At 41.1% G+C, this 13,589-nt stretch overlaps 1 long non-coding RNA gene across 1 annotated transcript; it reads right to left on the minus strand.

The window, feature by feature from the left end:
• Nucleotides 1–1,859: 1,859 nt before the first annotated feature.
• LOC121499083 lies at nt 1,860–13,215 on the minus strand. The gene is made up of 2 exons (XR_005990000.1): nt 13,058–13,215; nt 1,860–2,012 (listed from the first exon to the last, which is right to left on the minus strand). It is a non-coding gene; the product is annotated as an uncharacterized LOC121499083 (long non-coding RNA).
• Nucleotides 13,216–13,589: the final 374 nt, after the last annotated feature.

A 13,589-nucleotide genomic window follows, 5' to 3' on the forward strand; every position in this document is an offset into this window, starting at 1 on the left:
ATCACTAAAATCTTAAAAAAAAAAAAAATATATATATATATATATAATCTTATCTCCCAGGGATATTGGTGACAATATAAGTAGGAACTTTGGGAACTTAAGCAGGTTGATTACAAGGATATTGTGAGCAGAAAGCATTTTTGTCACTCCTCAGGCTTCCTGGATCTGGACATTTTATTTATCTGTGGATAGTACTGACCCTTCATTTAAGCAATGCTACTTAATTTTTAAAAATTTATTTTAAAAAAGATTTTAACTATTTATTCATGAGAGAGACAGACAGAGAGGCAGAGACACAGGCAGAGGTAGAAGCAGGCTCCATGCAGGAAGTCCAATGTGGGACTCGACCCCAGGACTCCAGGATCACGCCATGAGCTGAAGGTAGATGCTTAACTGCTGAGCCACCTAGGTGTCCCAAATTATAGGGTTTTTAAAAAGCTGACAAATATCACAGACATAAAAAATAATATAATATTTTTATTAACTACCAGACATACATCTTTGATAGCTTTTTTGCTTACAGATAAAAAAGCTAAGATAGCTTTTTTGCTTCTTTATATTCTGAGAAAAGTTTGTTTCAGTTTTGAAATTCATTATGAGTAATGTTATATAAGTTTTAGGATTGTTGTCAAATTTGGGAAAATCTCTACTAAGAGTCCATCATATGTGAGCTATAGGATTTGGCAGGATTTTCTGGCGTGGTAAATGTGATGTTTAATTTTATGTGGCAACTTGACGGGGCTGTTGGGCACCTAGACATTTGGCCAAACATTATTCTGAGTGTGTTTGTGAGGGTGTTTCTGGGTGAGATTAAGATTTGTCTCAGTAGACTGAGTAATGCAGGTTGCTTTCTTCAATGCGAGTGGGCCGTATCCAATCCATTGAAGACCTGAGGACAGTCTTTCCATTGGATTGTTTGAGTGGAGACATGGGTATTTTTAATTTTTTATTTATTTTTGGCCTTTGGACTGAGAGTTGAAAAAATGGTTTCTTCTTGGGCATCGAGCCTGCTGGCTTTCAGACTGGAACTTATCCACATTGGCTCTCTTGGGTCTCTAGCTTGATGACTGTGGAACTCAGTTCCACATAGTTGCATGGGCCAATTCCTATGATAAATCTCTCTTTCTCTGTGTATTTCCATACTATCTAGCTAATCTCTTGTATTTTTTTTCTGGAGAACCCCAACAAATATAGCATATTTCACACCTTATTTCTTGCCCACTCCCTATAAGCTGGTGAGCTTATCACAGTTTGACCTCTGCCAGTATAACCTTTGGGTCTTAATTTTGAGTGAGTGGGTACAATGTGCTTTATGTGTATTTCTGGATGCCATTCTTCTTCTGGGATCACTAGACTCAATGTAAGTGTGCATGGATGCAACTGTGAATCAGAAAACTGCAAAATAAATTATTCCCCAGTCCTATGTCCCCTTAGTTGGATCCCACAAATGCCAATGCCAACACATGAAGATTGGAAAGAGACCAGGGTTTTTATGGATTAGAGTGAAAAAAATCCGACCTTTGCAAATTTTATAAAAATCTATGAACATGTGAACACAGGTTGTAGACATCCTCTGGGATATCATTAGGAGTCATGCAGGTGAGTAAGGTTTTGAATCTGGCCCAGAATTTTGTACTGGCAGAGCAAAAGTGCACAAACTAAATACTGTCTAAGAATATACAGTGGAATATATAAATTAAAATGATTTTAGGTCATTAGAATCTTAAAAATAGGCCGATTCAACCAGAGGAGAAACCAGCAACACGACTTTTTGAAATATGCTTGTTTTATGAGAGAGCTTCTAAGTATTGAGTCCTTGCAGAGCTGTTGCTTGGAAAGCCAATTAAACAGAGGCTTCTTTTATTTATTTATTTATTTTCAGAGGCTTCTTTTAAAAGGTTGACAGCTGTAAGAATCCTGGCAGGAAGTCGAATGGTGTTGGGCGTTGCTTGCCATCAGGTATTCTTGGAGGAAGCCAAAGAGTAACTCCCACGAAGAATGTTTATCACTAACTAGGGTTGATTAAAAAGCAAAATTTCAGAATGTCTCCTGATGAGTGCCATCCCTTTCAAAGTAGGAACTTTGGGATGCTAAACATGCCTTCCAATATTGCCACTATTGCCCAAACTTTTTGGAATCTTTTAGAAAGAAGTTTAGTTCTTATAGCACAATCTTTCGAATACCAACAATGGTGGACATATCCTATCAGGCATTGGATTATATTCTTTGGAGATGAAAAATATTTTGAGAGCCAATAATGAAAATAAAGTATCCAGTCAAACCCACTAAAGTGTTTGTGTGTGTATCAAAGCTGTGTGTGACTGTAAGATTATATATGATAAGATTATATATATGATATATAGTTTTCTCCTATGATTGACAAACTAGTTCTGAAGGCAATTTTGTGGCAGATAACAGTGGGTTGGTTCACTCTTCTTGTATGCTCTCCCACATGGAAAGGGCTAGGAAGCTATGAGATACATTTCTGGGCACTTTTGCATTTGGGGGCTCACATGTGGTTGGTTTTGCTGAACAGGGACATTGAACAAGGCCTGTGGAAGGAAGTGAGAGCCACTGGGGGCAGTGGCCAGGCAGGGCAGGGAGATCTCCTTGCAAGGGATAGAAGTGGAGGCATTTGGTTCTTCTGGGGCTACTCTGGCAGAGGTTTAAAGTTCTGATCCATAAAGTCAGAGATGTGAAGTAATTTGAGGTGACAGCACTGGAATTCTGGCCAGGACATTCCTGCAGACGTGCAGATATTGTTCCAGATATTGTTTCTGGCTGTATGATGCCCAGGTCTGCTTCCTCGACTCTCCTGGAGATTCTGTAAGGTGGCTAATACTCTCTAATAAAATCTTTACTACTTAAACTAGCAACAGTGGATTGGGTTGTCCGATTAATACAAATTCCAAATGAGTAATAAATGCATCATTGAAATAAGTATGGAGTTTCCCAGGTTAGCAACTTGAAAATAAGAAAACTCATTTGAAAAAACAAATTTGGGGATCCCTGGGTGGCTCAGTGGTTTAGCGCCTGCCTTTGGCCCAGGGCGTGATCCTGGAGTCCCAGGATCAAGTCCCACGTCAGGCTCCCTGCATGGAGCCTGCTTCTCCCTCTGCCTGTGTCTCTGTCTCTCTCTTTCTGTGTGTCTCTCATGCATGAATAAATAAAATCTTTTTTTTTTTAAAAAAAAAGAAAAAGCAAATTTGGTGGGGTGCCTGAGTAGTTCAATTGATTGGGCGTCTGCCTTTGGGTCAGGTCATGATCCCAGGGGTCCTGGGATGGAGCCCCACATCAGGCTCCCTGCTCAGTGGGGAGCCGCTTCTCCCTCTGCCCCTCTCCAGTGCTCGTGCTCTCTCTGTCTCACGCTTTCTCTCTGTCTCTCAGATAATGAATATAAATAACAAACCTTCAGTAAGTGCTGCATGGCCGACGGACAGGATAGGTGTAGGCTCTTGTGGAGAGCTATGAGGCAGTGCCTGAACCAACAGCTCTTACAGATGCCATTCGCAGTGAAAGAGATTCAACTTTTGGTTCTTGTGGGCTGATTACCCATATCTGAAGTGATCACATCTCTGAGCTAAAAATTTGGAAATCATCTTGTGCACTTCTATGTACAAAGCTTTTACCATATCCCAGTTATGGAGAGTATTAGTTTTGCTAGGGCTGCTGTGAACAAAGTACCTTAAATTAAGTGGCTTAAGCAGTACAAATATATTATTATCTAGAAGTCTGAATTCAGGTGTCGGCCATGTGGGTTCCTCCTGAGAGCTGTGAGGGAAATCTCTTCAGGCCTCTCTCCTTGCTTCTGGTGCTTCTTGGCTTGTGGCAGCCCATTTCTCACAAGGTGTTTTCTCTGTATGTATCCGTCTCCAAATTTCCACTTCCTATAAGGACACCAATCTTACCGGGCTGTGGCCCACCTTAATGACCTCATTGTAACTTGATTACCTCTGTAAAGACCCTAGACCCTAGACCCTTTCCCTCTGTAAATACCTTATTTGGAATAAGATCATATTTGGAGATAGCGGGTACTAGGATTTCAGTATATCTTTTTTGGGGGGGGAGGGGCACACAATGCAACCCTAACATAGGAAATATATTAGGATTTTTTTGGGTGCCAAGTAGTAGAAACCCAATTCAAAGCAGTCTAGTAAAGGGGGCAATTTGTTGCCTCACAAAATAGGGAAGGACAGACTGCATTAACCTCAGTCGGGATTTTTTTCTCTCTCTCCATCACTTTGCACTGTGCGTGGCCTCATTCCCTACCATTGCAAGTTGGGATTTTCCATGTGGCATGGGACATGGCTTCAGGCAGTGCCAGACTCTCAACATTCCATCTTGGTGATGCTAAAGGAAAGTGGTCTTCTCCTCAGCCTCTGTTTCTACAAGCCCAGGGCAGGATTCTGGTTGCCCTACTGTTCTCCTGCCTGAGCTTGGAGCAATCACGGCAGCCAGGAGACTGATTGTTCACCACAGGGGACTGTTGCTCTTCATGCTGTCAGTTTGCATTTTATTCACCTCTGGCCTCTGTAGCATTCTTCTGTACTTTCCACAGAAACCTACCATCCATATTTTCTAAATCTGTGTTTAATATGAAAACTTTAAGTTTTTTAAAAAAGATTTCTTTATTTTTAGAGAGAGAGGGGGTGAGGGAGGAACAGAAGAAGAGGGAGAGAGAGAATCTCAAGCAGACTCCCTGCTGAGCACAGAGCCTGATTCAGGGCACAACCTCACATCCCTGAGATCATGACCTGAGCCGAAACCAAGTTGGATGCTTAATTGACTGAGCCACCCAGGCATCCCAAAGCTTTAAGTTTTTGATTTTTTTTTTTAAATTTATTTATGATAGTCGCAGAGAGAGACAGAGAGGCAGAGACACAGGCGGAGGAAGAAGCAGGCTCCATGCACCAGGAGCCTGATGTGGGATTCGATCCCGGGTCTCCAGGATCGCGCCCTGGGCCAAAGGCAGGCGCCAAACCGCTGCGCCACCCAGGGATCCCAGCTTTAAGTTTTTGAAACAGAACCTGGGGCACCTGAGTGGCTCAGATGGTTAAATGTCTGCTTTTGGCTCAGGTCATGATCTCAGGGTCCTTCTGGCTCCCTGCTCAGTGGGAAGTCTGCTTCTCCCTTTCCCTCTGCTCTGTGAGCCCCCTGGCTCTTGACTTCCAATGGATTTCAACCAGCAGGAGACAGGAGATCAGAGTCTGGCAGGAGAGGGAGGACATGAGACTGGATTTATTCCCCCGGTTTATATTTATTCCCCCTGTGTGTGGTGTGTGTGTGTGTGTGTGTGTGTGTGTGTGTGTGTGTGTGTATATATATATATATATATATATATATATATCTTTTTTTAAAAATTGAAGTATAACTAACAGTTTCATTATATGTGTGTGTGTATCCGTATTGTATATAGAAAATGTAATGATTCAACAATTCCATACCTTACTCAGTACTCAAGATAAGTGTACTCTTTTTTTCTAACTTTATTTTATTTTTTTAAAAGATTTTATTTATTCACTCATGAGAGAGAGAGGCAGAGACACAGGCAGAGGGAGAAGCAGGCTCCATGCAGGGAGCCCGATGTGGGATTCCATCACGGGTCTCCAGGATCACGCTCTGGACCGAAGGCGGCGCTAAACCGCTGAGCCACCGGGGCTGCCCTCTAACTTTAAAAAGTTTTTTTTTTAATTTAAATTCAGTTTTCCAACATATAGTATAACACCCAGTGTTCATCCCATCAAGTGCTCTCCTCATTGCCTGTCCCCCATTTACCCCATCCCTCTACCCATCTCCCTTCCACAATCTTTTGTTTGTTTTCCAGAGTTAGGAGCCTATCATGGTTTGTCTCTCTCTCTCATTTTTCCTACTCAGTTCCCCTCCTTTCCCTTATAATCCCTTTTACTATTTCTTATATTCCACGTATGAGTGAAACCATAAGCTGATTGTCCTCCGATTGACTTACTTCACTCAGCATAATACCCTCTAGTTCCATTCACATCGAAGTGAATGGTGGGTATTCATTTCTTCTGATGTGAGTAATATTCCATTGTATATATATACCACATCTTCTTTAGATAAGTGTACTTTTTTTTTTTAAAGATTTTCAATTTATTTATTCATGAGACACACACACACACACACACACAGAGGCAGAGACACAGGCAGAGGGAGAAGCAGGCTCCATGCAGGGAGCCCGATGTGGGACTCGATCCCAGGACCCCAGGATCATGCCCTGGGCCGAAGGCAGGCTCCAAAGTGCTGAGCCACCCAGGCGTCCCATATAAGTATACTCTTAATTCCTTTTATCTGTTCCACTCATCCCCCAAGCCACCTTCCCTCTAGCAACCTCCAGCTTGTCCTCCGTATTTAAGAGTCTTTTTTCTCTTTGTTCTGTTTCTTAAATTCCATATGAGTGCCTTTGTCTTTCTCTGACTTCTTTGTTTCTTTCTTCTTTTTTTTTTTTTAAAGATTTTATTTATTTATTCATGAGAGACACACAGAGAGAGGCAGAGACATAGAGGAGAAGAAGGCTCCCTGTGGAGAGCCTGATGAGGGACTTGATCCCAGGACACGGGATCACGCCCTGAGCCAAAGGCAGATGCTCAACCACTGAGCCACCCAGGTGTCCCTCTCTTTCTTTTTTAAGGATCTTACTAATTTATTTATTTATTTAGAGAGAGAGAGAGAGAGAGAGCAAGCAGGAGGAGGGGCAAAGGGAGAGGGAGAGAAAGAAACCCAAACAGACTGCCCTGAGCATAGAGCCCAATGTGGGGCTTGATCTCATGGCCCTGAGATCATGACCTGAGCCAAAATCAAGAGTCAGAGGCTTAACCAACTGAGCCCCCCAGGTGTCCCTCTTACTGACTTCTTTCACTTAGCATTATACCCTTTAGATACATTTGTGTTGTTGCAAATGGCACAATCTCATTATTTTTTATGTGTGTGTATACATATATATATGTATATATACATATATGTGTGTATATATGCGTGTGTATATATATATGTTGGAATATTATTTGGTCACAGAAAACAGATATGTGTATATATGTATACACACATACATACATATATACCTCATCTTTATCCATTCATCTATTGATCGATACTTGGGATGCTTCTATATCTTGGCTATTGTAAATAATACTGAATAAACATAGGGGTACACATATCTCTTTGAATTAGTGTTTTAATTTTTTGAGGAACCTCCATGCTCTGTCCCCTACTCCTTCAGGCCTGGTGTGGGAATAGTGTAGTATCCCACTGTTACTTCCTCAATGGTACTGCGTATCCCTCATGGTTTCCCATACTTTGCCAAATTTTGGTAAATAGTCCCATCAAGCCAGACAACAGAGTTGGCAACTTTTTTCCATGGGAACCCTGACTGTTAGATGTCTTCGTCTCTACCTCCAATTTAGAGTTAGTTAGTTTCAGGTATTGAGAAAATATAAGAATGATGTAATTCATTTTAAAGTGTGAATGCTTAATTTTTTTTTTTTTAATTTATTTATGATAGTCACAGAGAGAGAGAGAGAGGGGCAGAGACACAGGCGGAGGGAGAAGCAGGCTCCATGCACCAGGAGCCTGATGTGGGATTCGATCCCGGGTCTCCAGGATCGCGCCCTGGGCCAAAGGCAGGCGCCAAACCGCTGCGCCACCCAGGGATCCCAGTGTGAATGCTTAATAGTAAAATTCCTCTGGCACATTTTTTTGAAACAAGAGCTGTGTAGACAAAATTAAGAGAATTTCAAACTGTATGACTGAAGTTTTTTTTTTTTTTTTTTTTCTGGAGCCCTCTAAATCAAAGGCACACCTCCTGAAGATAAACCTGGCATCAGATAAAGGCACTTCTTAAACTTTTCAACAAAAGTGGCCTGGCTGAAGGGAGGTGGCCACATACCCCAGAGAGTCTAGGATGCCAGTAGCCCTAAGTAACCTTAAGCAAGCATCACATTTATTAAAAAGGTTCTCTTTTATTTAAATAATATATGAGTTCTTCTTTCTACACCATAATGTATCTCTGTTTTTTCATATTACTTTCAAAGTTTAATAAAGGTGAGTTTCTAGGGAGATGCACATGTTTATCATTTTGCTTTATTACTGGCAGGCAGCTCAGTGCTCTTGGGGACACATGGCTCCAGTTTGAGAAGCCTGAAGTGGGGAGAACTTGGGTACATTTTTTTTTAAATTTTTTTTAAAATTTATTTATGATAGTCACAGAGAGAGAGAGAGGCAGAGACACAGGCGGAGGGAGAAGCAGGCTCCATGCACTGGGAGCCTGATGTGGGATTCGATCCCGGGTCTCCAGGATCGCGCCCTGGGCCAAAGGCAGGCGCCAAACCGCTGCGCCACCCAGGGATCCCAGTGTGAATGCTTAATAGTAAAATTCCTCTGGCACATTTTTTTGAAACAAGAGCTGTGTAGACAAAATTAAGAGAATTTCAAACTGTATGACTGAAGTTTTTTTTTTTTTTTTTTTTTTTTCTGGAGCCCTCTAAATCAAAGGCACACCTCCTGAAGATAAACCTGGCATCAGATAAAGGCACTTCTTAAACTTTTCAACAAAAGTGGCCTGGCTGAAGGGAGGTGGCCACATACCCCAGAGAGTCTAGGATGCCAGTAGCCCTAAGTAACCTTAAGCAAGCATCACATTTATTAAAAAGGTTCTCTTTTATTTAAATAATATATGAGTTCTTCTTTCTACACCATAATGTATCTCTGTTTTTTCATATTACTTTCAAAGTTTAATAAAGGTGAGTTTCTAGGGAGATGCACATGTTTATCATTTTGCTTTATTACTGGCAGGCAGCTCAGTGCTCTTGGGGACACATGGCTCCAGTTTGAGAAGCCTGAAGTGGGGAGAACTTGGGTACATTTTTTTTTAAATTTTTTTTAAAATTTATTTATGATAGTCACAGAGAGAGAGAGAGGCAGAGACACAGGCGGAGGGAGAAGCAGGCTCCATGCACTGGGAGCCTGATATGGGATTCGATCCCGGGTCTCCAGGATCGCGCCCTGGGCTAAAGGCAGGCGCCAAACCGCTGCGCCACCCAGGGATCCCCAACTTGGGTACATTGATAATATTACCACTTGATTATTAGAGGTTTATTGCTTTTTTCCAGATCTGTGTTTTCTTATATACTTTCAAGTCCTAGGGAAATTCTAAGATTTGTGATAAGCATTTCTATTTTATTTTATTTATTTTAAAAGATTTTATTTATTTATTAATGGGAGAGAAAGAGGGAGAGAGTCAGAGACACAGGCAGAGGGAGAAGCAGGCTCCATGCAGGGAGCCCGATACGGAACTGGATCCTCAGTCTTCAGGATCACACCCTGGGCGGAAGGCGGCGCTAAACTGCTGAGCCACCCGGGCTGCCCAGCATTTCTATTTTAAACATGGGTATACTATATGCCATTTCTTTCTCAAATGGCCACATCTATTTGACTTTCTTCTTTTAAAATTTACTTATGGATTACATTACTTTGATACAAATTGCTTTTATTTTTTAATATGTCCTAAATGGCAGTATTTTTCCCCCCACCAATCATTGTAACATTTTTCACACATTAAAATGCACGCTAGGGGTATCTGGTTGGCACGGTGGGTTAAGTGTCTGGCTTTGGCTCAGGTCATGATCTCCGGGTCCTGGGATTGAGCCTCATGTGGACTGTCTGCTCAGTGGGAAGTCTGCTTCTCCCTTTCTCTCTCCCTCTGTGTTCTCTCTTTCTCTCTCTCTCAAATAAATTAATTAATTTAAAAAAATGCTTGATGAGACCATATCCTCTGTTTGACAGGTGCTGTGAGGTTTTTTTTCTAATTTATTCTAAGAAATGAATCACAAAAGTGTTTAACTACTTTTCCTTATTGTCAAAAATGTTTAAAATCCTAAAACTTCTTTAAGAATAAACTTTAAAATATTAGCTATTATAATTGTAAACTGTTCAACTTAAAAAAATCACTACCTGTATTAATTTTCTAGGGCTGCCATACAAAGTAGTACAGACCGTGTGACTTAAACAACAGGAATTTATTTTCTCATAGTTCTGGAGGCTGGAAGTCAGAGATCAAGGTTGTCTGTCAGTGGGCTGATTTCTTCTGAGGTGTCTCTCCTTGGCTTGTAGGTGGCCATCCATGTTCTCCATGGTTTTTCCCTCAGTACTTGTCTGTGTCCAAATTTCCTCTTCTTATAAGGACACCAGTCATATTGCATTAGAGCCCACCATAAAGACCTCATTTCAACCTAATTGCCTCCTTATAGATTCTATTACCAAATACAGTCACATTCTGAGGTCCTGGGAGTTATTGACATATAAATTTTGAAGGGAGCACAATTCAGCCCAAAATAGCATTTAGATAGATATTTAAGAACTGTAGTGTACTTGTTGGCTTAAATAACAGTTTTGATTCTAAAAACATGTCTAAATTAAAAAAAAAAAACACACATCTAAATTATTGAGAGCAGAGGAGAAAAGCACCTACTGAGTATGTTGTGCCCTGTCAGAAGGTTAGTGGAGGGTATGGTTGCGACACACAAATGAGACTGGAGCAGAGGGCAAATCTAGACTGTTCTTCACGACTCAGGGGTGTTGCATTTTTTCTAAATCTCATCAAAACGTGGATAACGGGCAGCCCGGGTGGCTCGGCGGTTTAGCGCCACCTTCAGTCCAGGGCATGATCCTGGAGACCCGGGATCAAGTCCCACATCGGGCTTCCTGCATGGAGCCTGCTTCTCCCTCTGCCTATGTCTCTGCCTCTCTCTCTTGCTCTCTGTCTCTAATTAAAAAAAAAAAAATCTGGGCAGCCCTGGTGGTGCAGCGGTTTAGTGCTGCCTGTGGCTCAGGGTGTGATCCTGGGGACCTGGGGTTGAGTCCCACATCGGGCTCCTTGCAGGGAGCCTGCTTCTCCCTCTGCCTGTGTCTCTGCCTCTCTCTTTCTGTCTCTCATGAATAAATAAATAAAATCTTAAAAAAAATCTTTAAAACGTGGATAACAGCACCCATTTTATGCTGGAATGTGGTGCTTAACACAACATCTATCACAAGTGAGCACTCAGTACATTGGAAATGTAAATCCTACTGTGCGTTACTGCTGTTGGATACACATTCATGTCAGTTTAGAGACCAAAAAGCTGAACTTGGATAGGTTAAACAACATCCCTACTATTACTATTACTATTGTGTAATAAAAGGGCTAGGATGGCTCTGGGTTTAAACATTGTTTTCACTGCTGACCAGCGGTGTGGCTTTGGTCAAGTTACCTAGTTTCTCCCCCAACTTTTTCCCTCCTCTATGAAATGGGGATAATGAGGTCCACCATTTTTTTTAATTGATGTATACTTGACACACAATGTTACATTAGTTTTGGGTGTAATGGTGTCTACCTTTTAGAGCTATGAGGAAGAGACCATATATTTCAAGCTGCTGTACAGAGTCAAATTGTCACTATACCATGTCATTCCCCATTGATTTTGCCACCATCTGCCTGTGACACTTTAGGAAAATCACTTTCCTTGCATTTCATTTCCCTCATCTTCAAGATTGGGGTAGGAATGGCAGGACAAAAATTGGCCTAAAACAAAATCTCAAACTAAGAGGCTTATAAGGCCAGGCAGGTGATTGAGGGCCTGGAACCCAATGTGGCAAATACCAAAAATCAAGAATGCAGAGATTTGAGTCTTTCATCAGAAATCTCTCAAGTTTAGTTCAGCGGGTTAGTGCCGCCTTCAGCCCAGGGCCTGATCCTGGAGACCTGGGATCGAGTTCCAAGTCGGGCTCCCTGCATGGAACCTGCTTCTCCCTCTGCCTATGTCTCTGCCTCTCTCTCTCTCTGTGTCTCTCATGAATAAATAAATAAAATCTAAAAAAAAAAAAAAAAAAAAAAAGGCCAAAAGTTAAAAAAAAATCTCTCAAGTTTAAAATAGTTTTGGCAGCGAATATAAATATATATATACTTTATCATAAGCCCAATGTGGCCATAGGTTTATAAACTTTTGACTACACAATCCCTAAAATCCTTCCATTCTAAAGTTATCAATTCCATGCCATAAAACCAACAGTGGTCTAATTCCTAGTCCTTACTTCTAGGAACTGGAGGTCATGGTTTTGCCTGTACTATCCTAATTGTTTTTGGGAATAGTCTTTCTACCTATAGTCTCTCTCCTACTCCAATCCCACTCATTGCTTCCTGAGAAATTAATCTTCATAAAGTTCTACTTAGTCTTGTCACTGCTTTGCTTAGAAACCTTCAATGAATTTCCATTTATGGAATGGAGTCTAAAAGTCTGAGCTGGAGGTGACCAGCTTTCCTTCCTTACTTCCTCTTTCACATATCTCAGTTCCCCAACAATGCCATCTTCCTGAGATGTCCTGCCTAAAAGTGTTCCTTTTTAAATCTCCCTCTTTGGTGTGCTGCTCTCAGAAGTCTGTGGTCCCATCCACACATGTGCATATTCTGTTTACCCTTCAGGGTTCAACTCAGATCCTTTATCATTCATACAGTGTTTCCTTCCTGGGCTTTGCGCTTAGCAGAAATCAGGATTTTTTTTTTTAAAGATTTTTATTTCTTTATCTTAGAGAGCAAGAACATGATGGGGTAAGGTAGAGGCAGAGGCAGATGGACAAGCATGATGGATGGACTCTGCATGGAGAATATGCACATGTGTATTAACTTTGCTTATTCTGTTTTGCTTTGTTATGTGTGTGAAAGATATTAATAAAAAGACAATTTTTAAAGATTTTATTTATTTATTCATGAGAGAGAGACAGAGACATAGGCAGAGGGAGAAGCAGGCTCCCAGCAAGGGGCCTGATGTGGGACTTGATCCTAGACTCCAGGATCACACCCTGAGCCAAAGGCAGATGCTCAATCGCTGAGCCACCCAGGTGTCTCAAAAGGACATTTTTAAAGACTAGTAAAAGTAGTTTCTAGGACTTCAGACTTTTCTTCCTGAAGATTTTTTAAACAATTTTTATTTATTTTATTACTTTATTTTTTTAAGGGAAGACTAAAGAAGGATGAACTTAGTATGGAGAGAAAATGCATATTTTTGTTTACCTGTAAATCTCCATTTTTATCTCCTTAGAGCACGTTTCAGTTCTTCCCTGGAGTTTAAAATCCATCCTGAGTCCAAAATGAGGTAATTCTCACAATAATTCTTTTCTGCTTGATAAAAATCACATTTTGCCTCTGGTATGAAATTTCACCAACAAAGCCAACTGGAAGAAAGAAGAAGGATCAGCATGTTTAGATGTTATATTCCCACTATCTACATGTGCATTTGTCAGGTCATTCCTCAGTTTAGGCAAACTAAGACTCTAAAAGCTCTAATTTTCTCAAAGCGATAGAAGACAATTCATTTCTCATTTATTTTTATTTTTTAAAAATTTTATTTATTTATTTAAGAGAGAAGAGAGCAGAGGAGAGAGCATTAGAGTGAGCATGAGCAGGGTGAGGGGTAGAGGGAGAGGGAGAAGCAGACTTCCCGCTGAGCAGGGAGCCCAATGTGGGTCTCAATCCCTGGACCCTGAGATCATGACTTGAGCTGAAGGCAGACTGAGCCACCCAGGAGCCCTCATTTATCATTTAA

Source organism: Vulpes lagopus, chromosome 9 (assembly GCF_018345385.1).
Source record: "Vulpes lagopus strain Blue_001 chromosome 9, ASM1834538v1, whole genome shotgun sequence".
Classification (NCBI taxonomy): Eukaryota; Metazoa; Chordata; class Mammalia; order Carnivora; family Canidae; genus Vulpes; species Vulpes lagopus.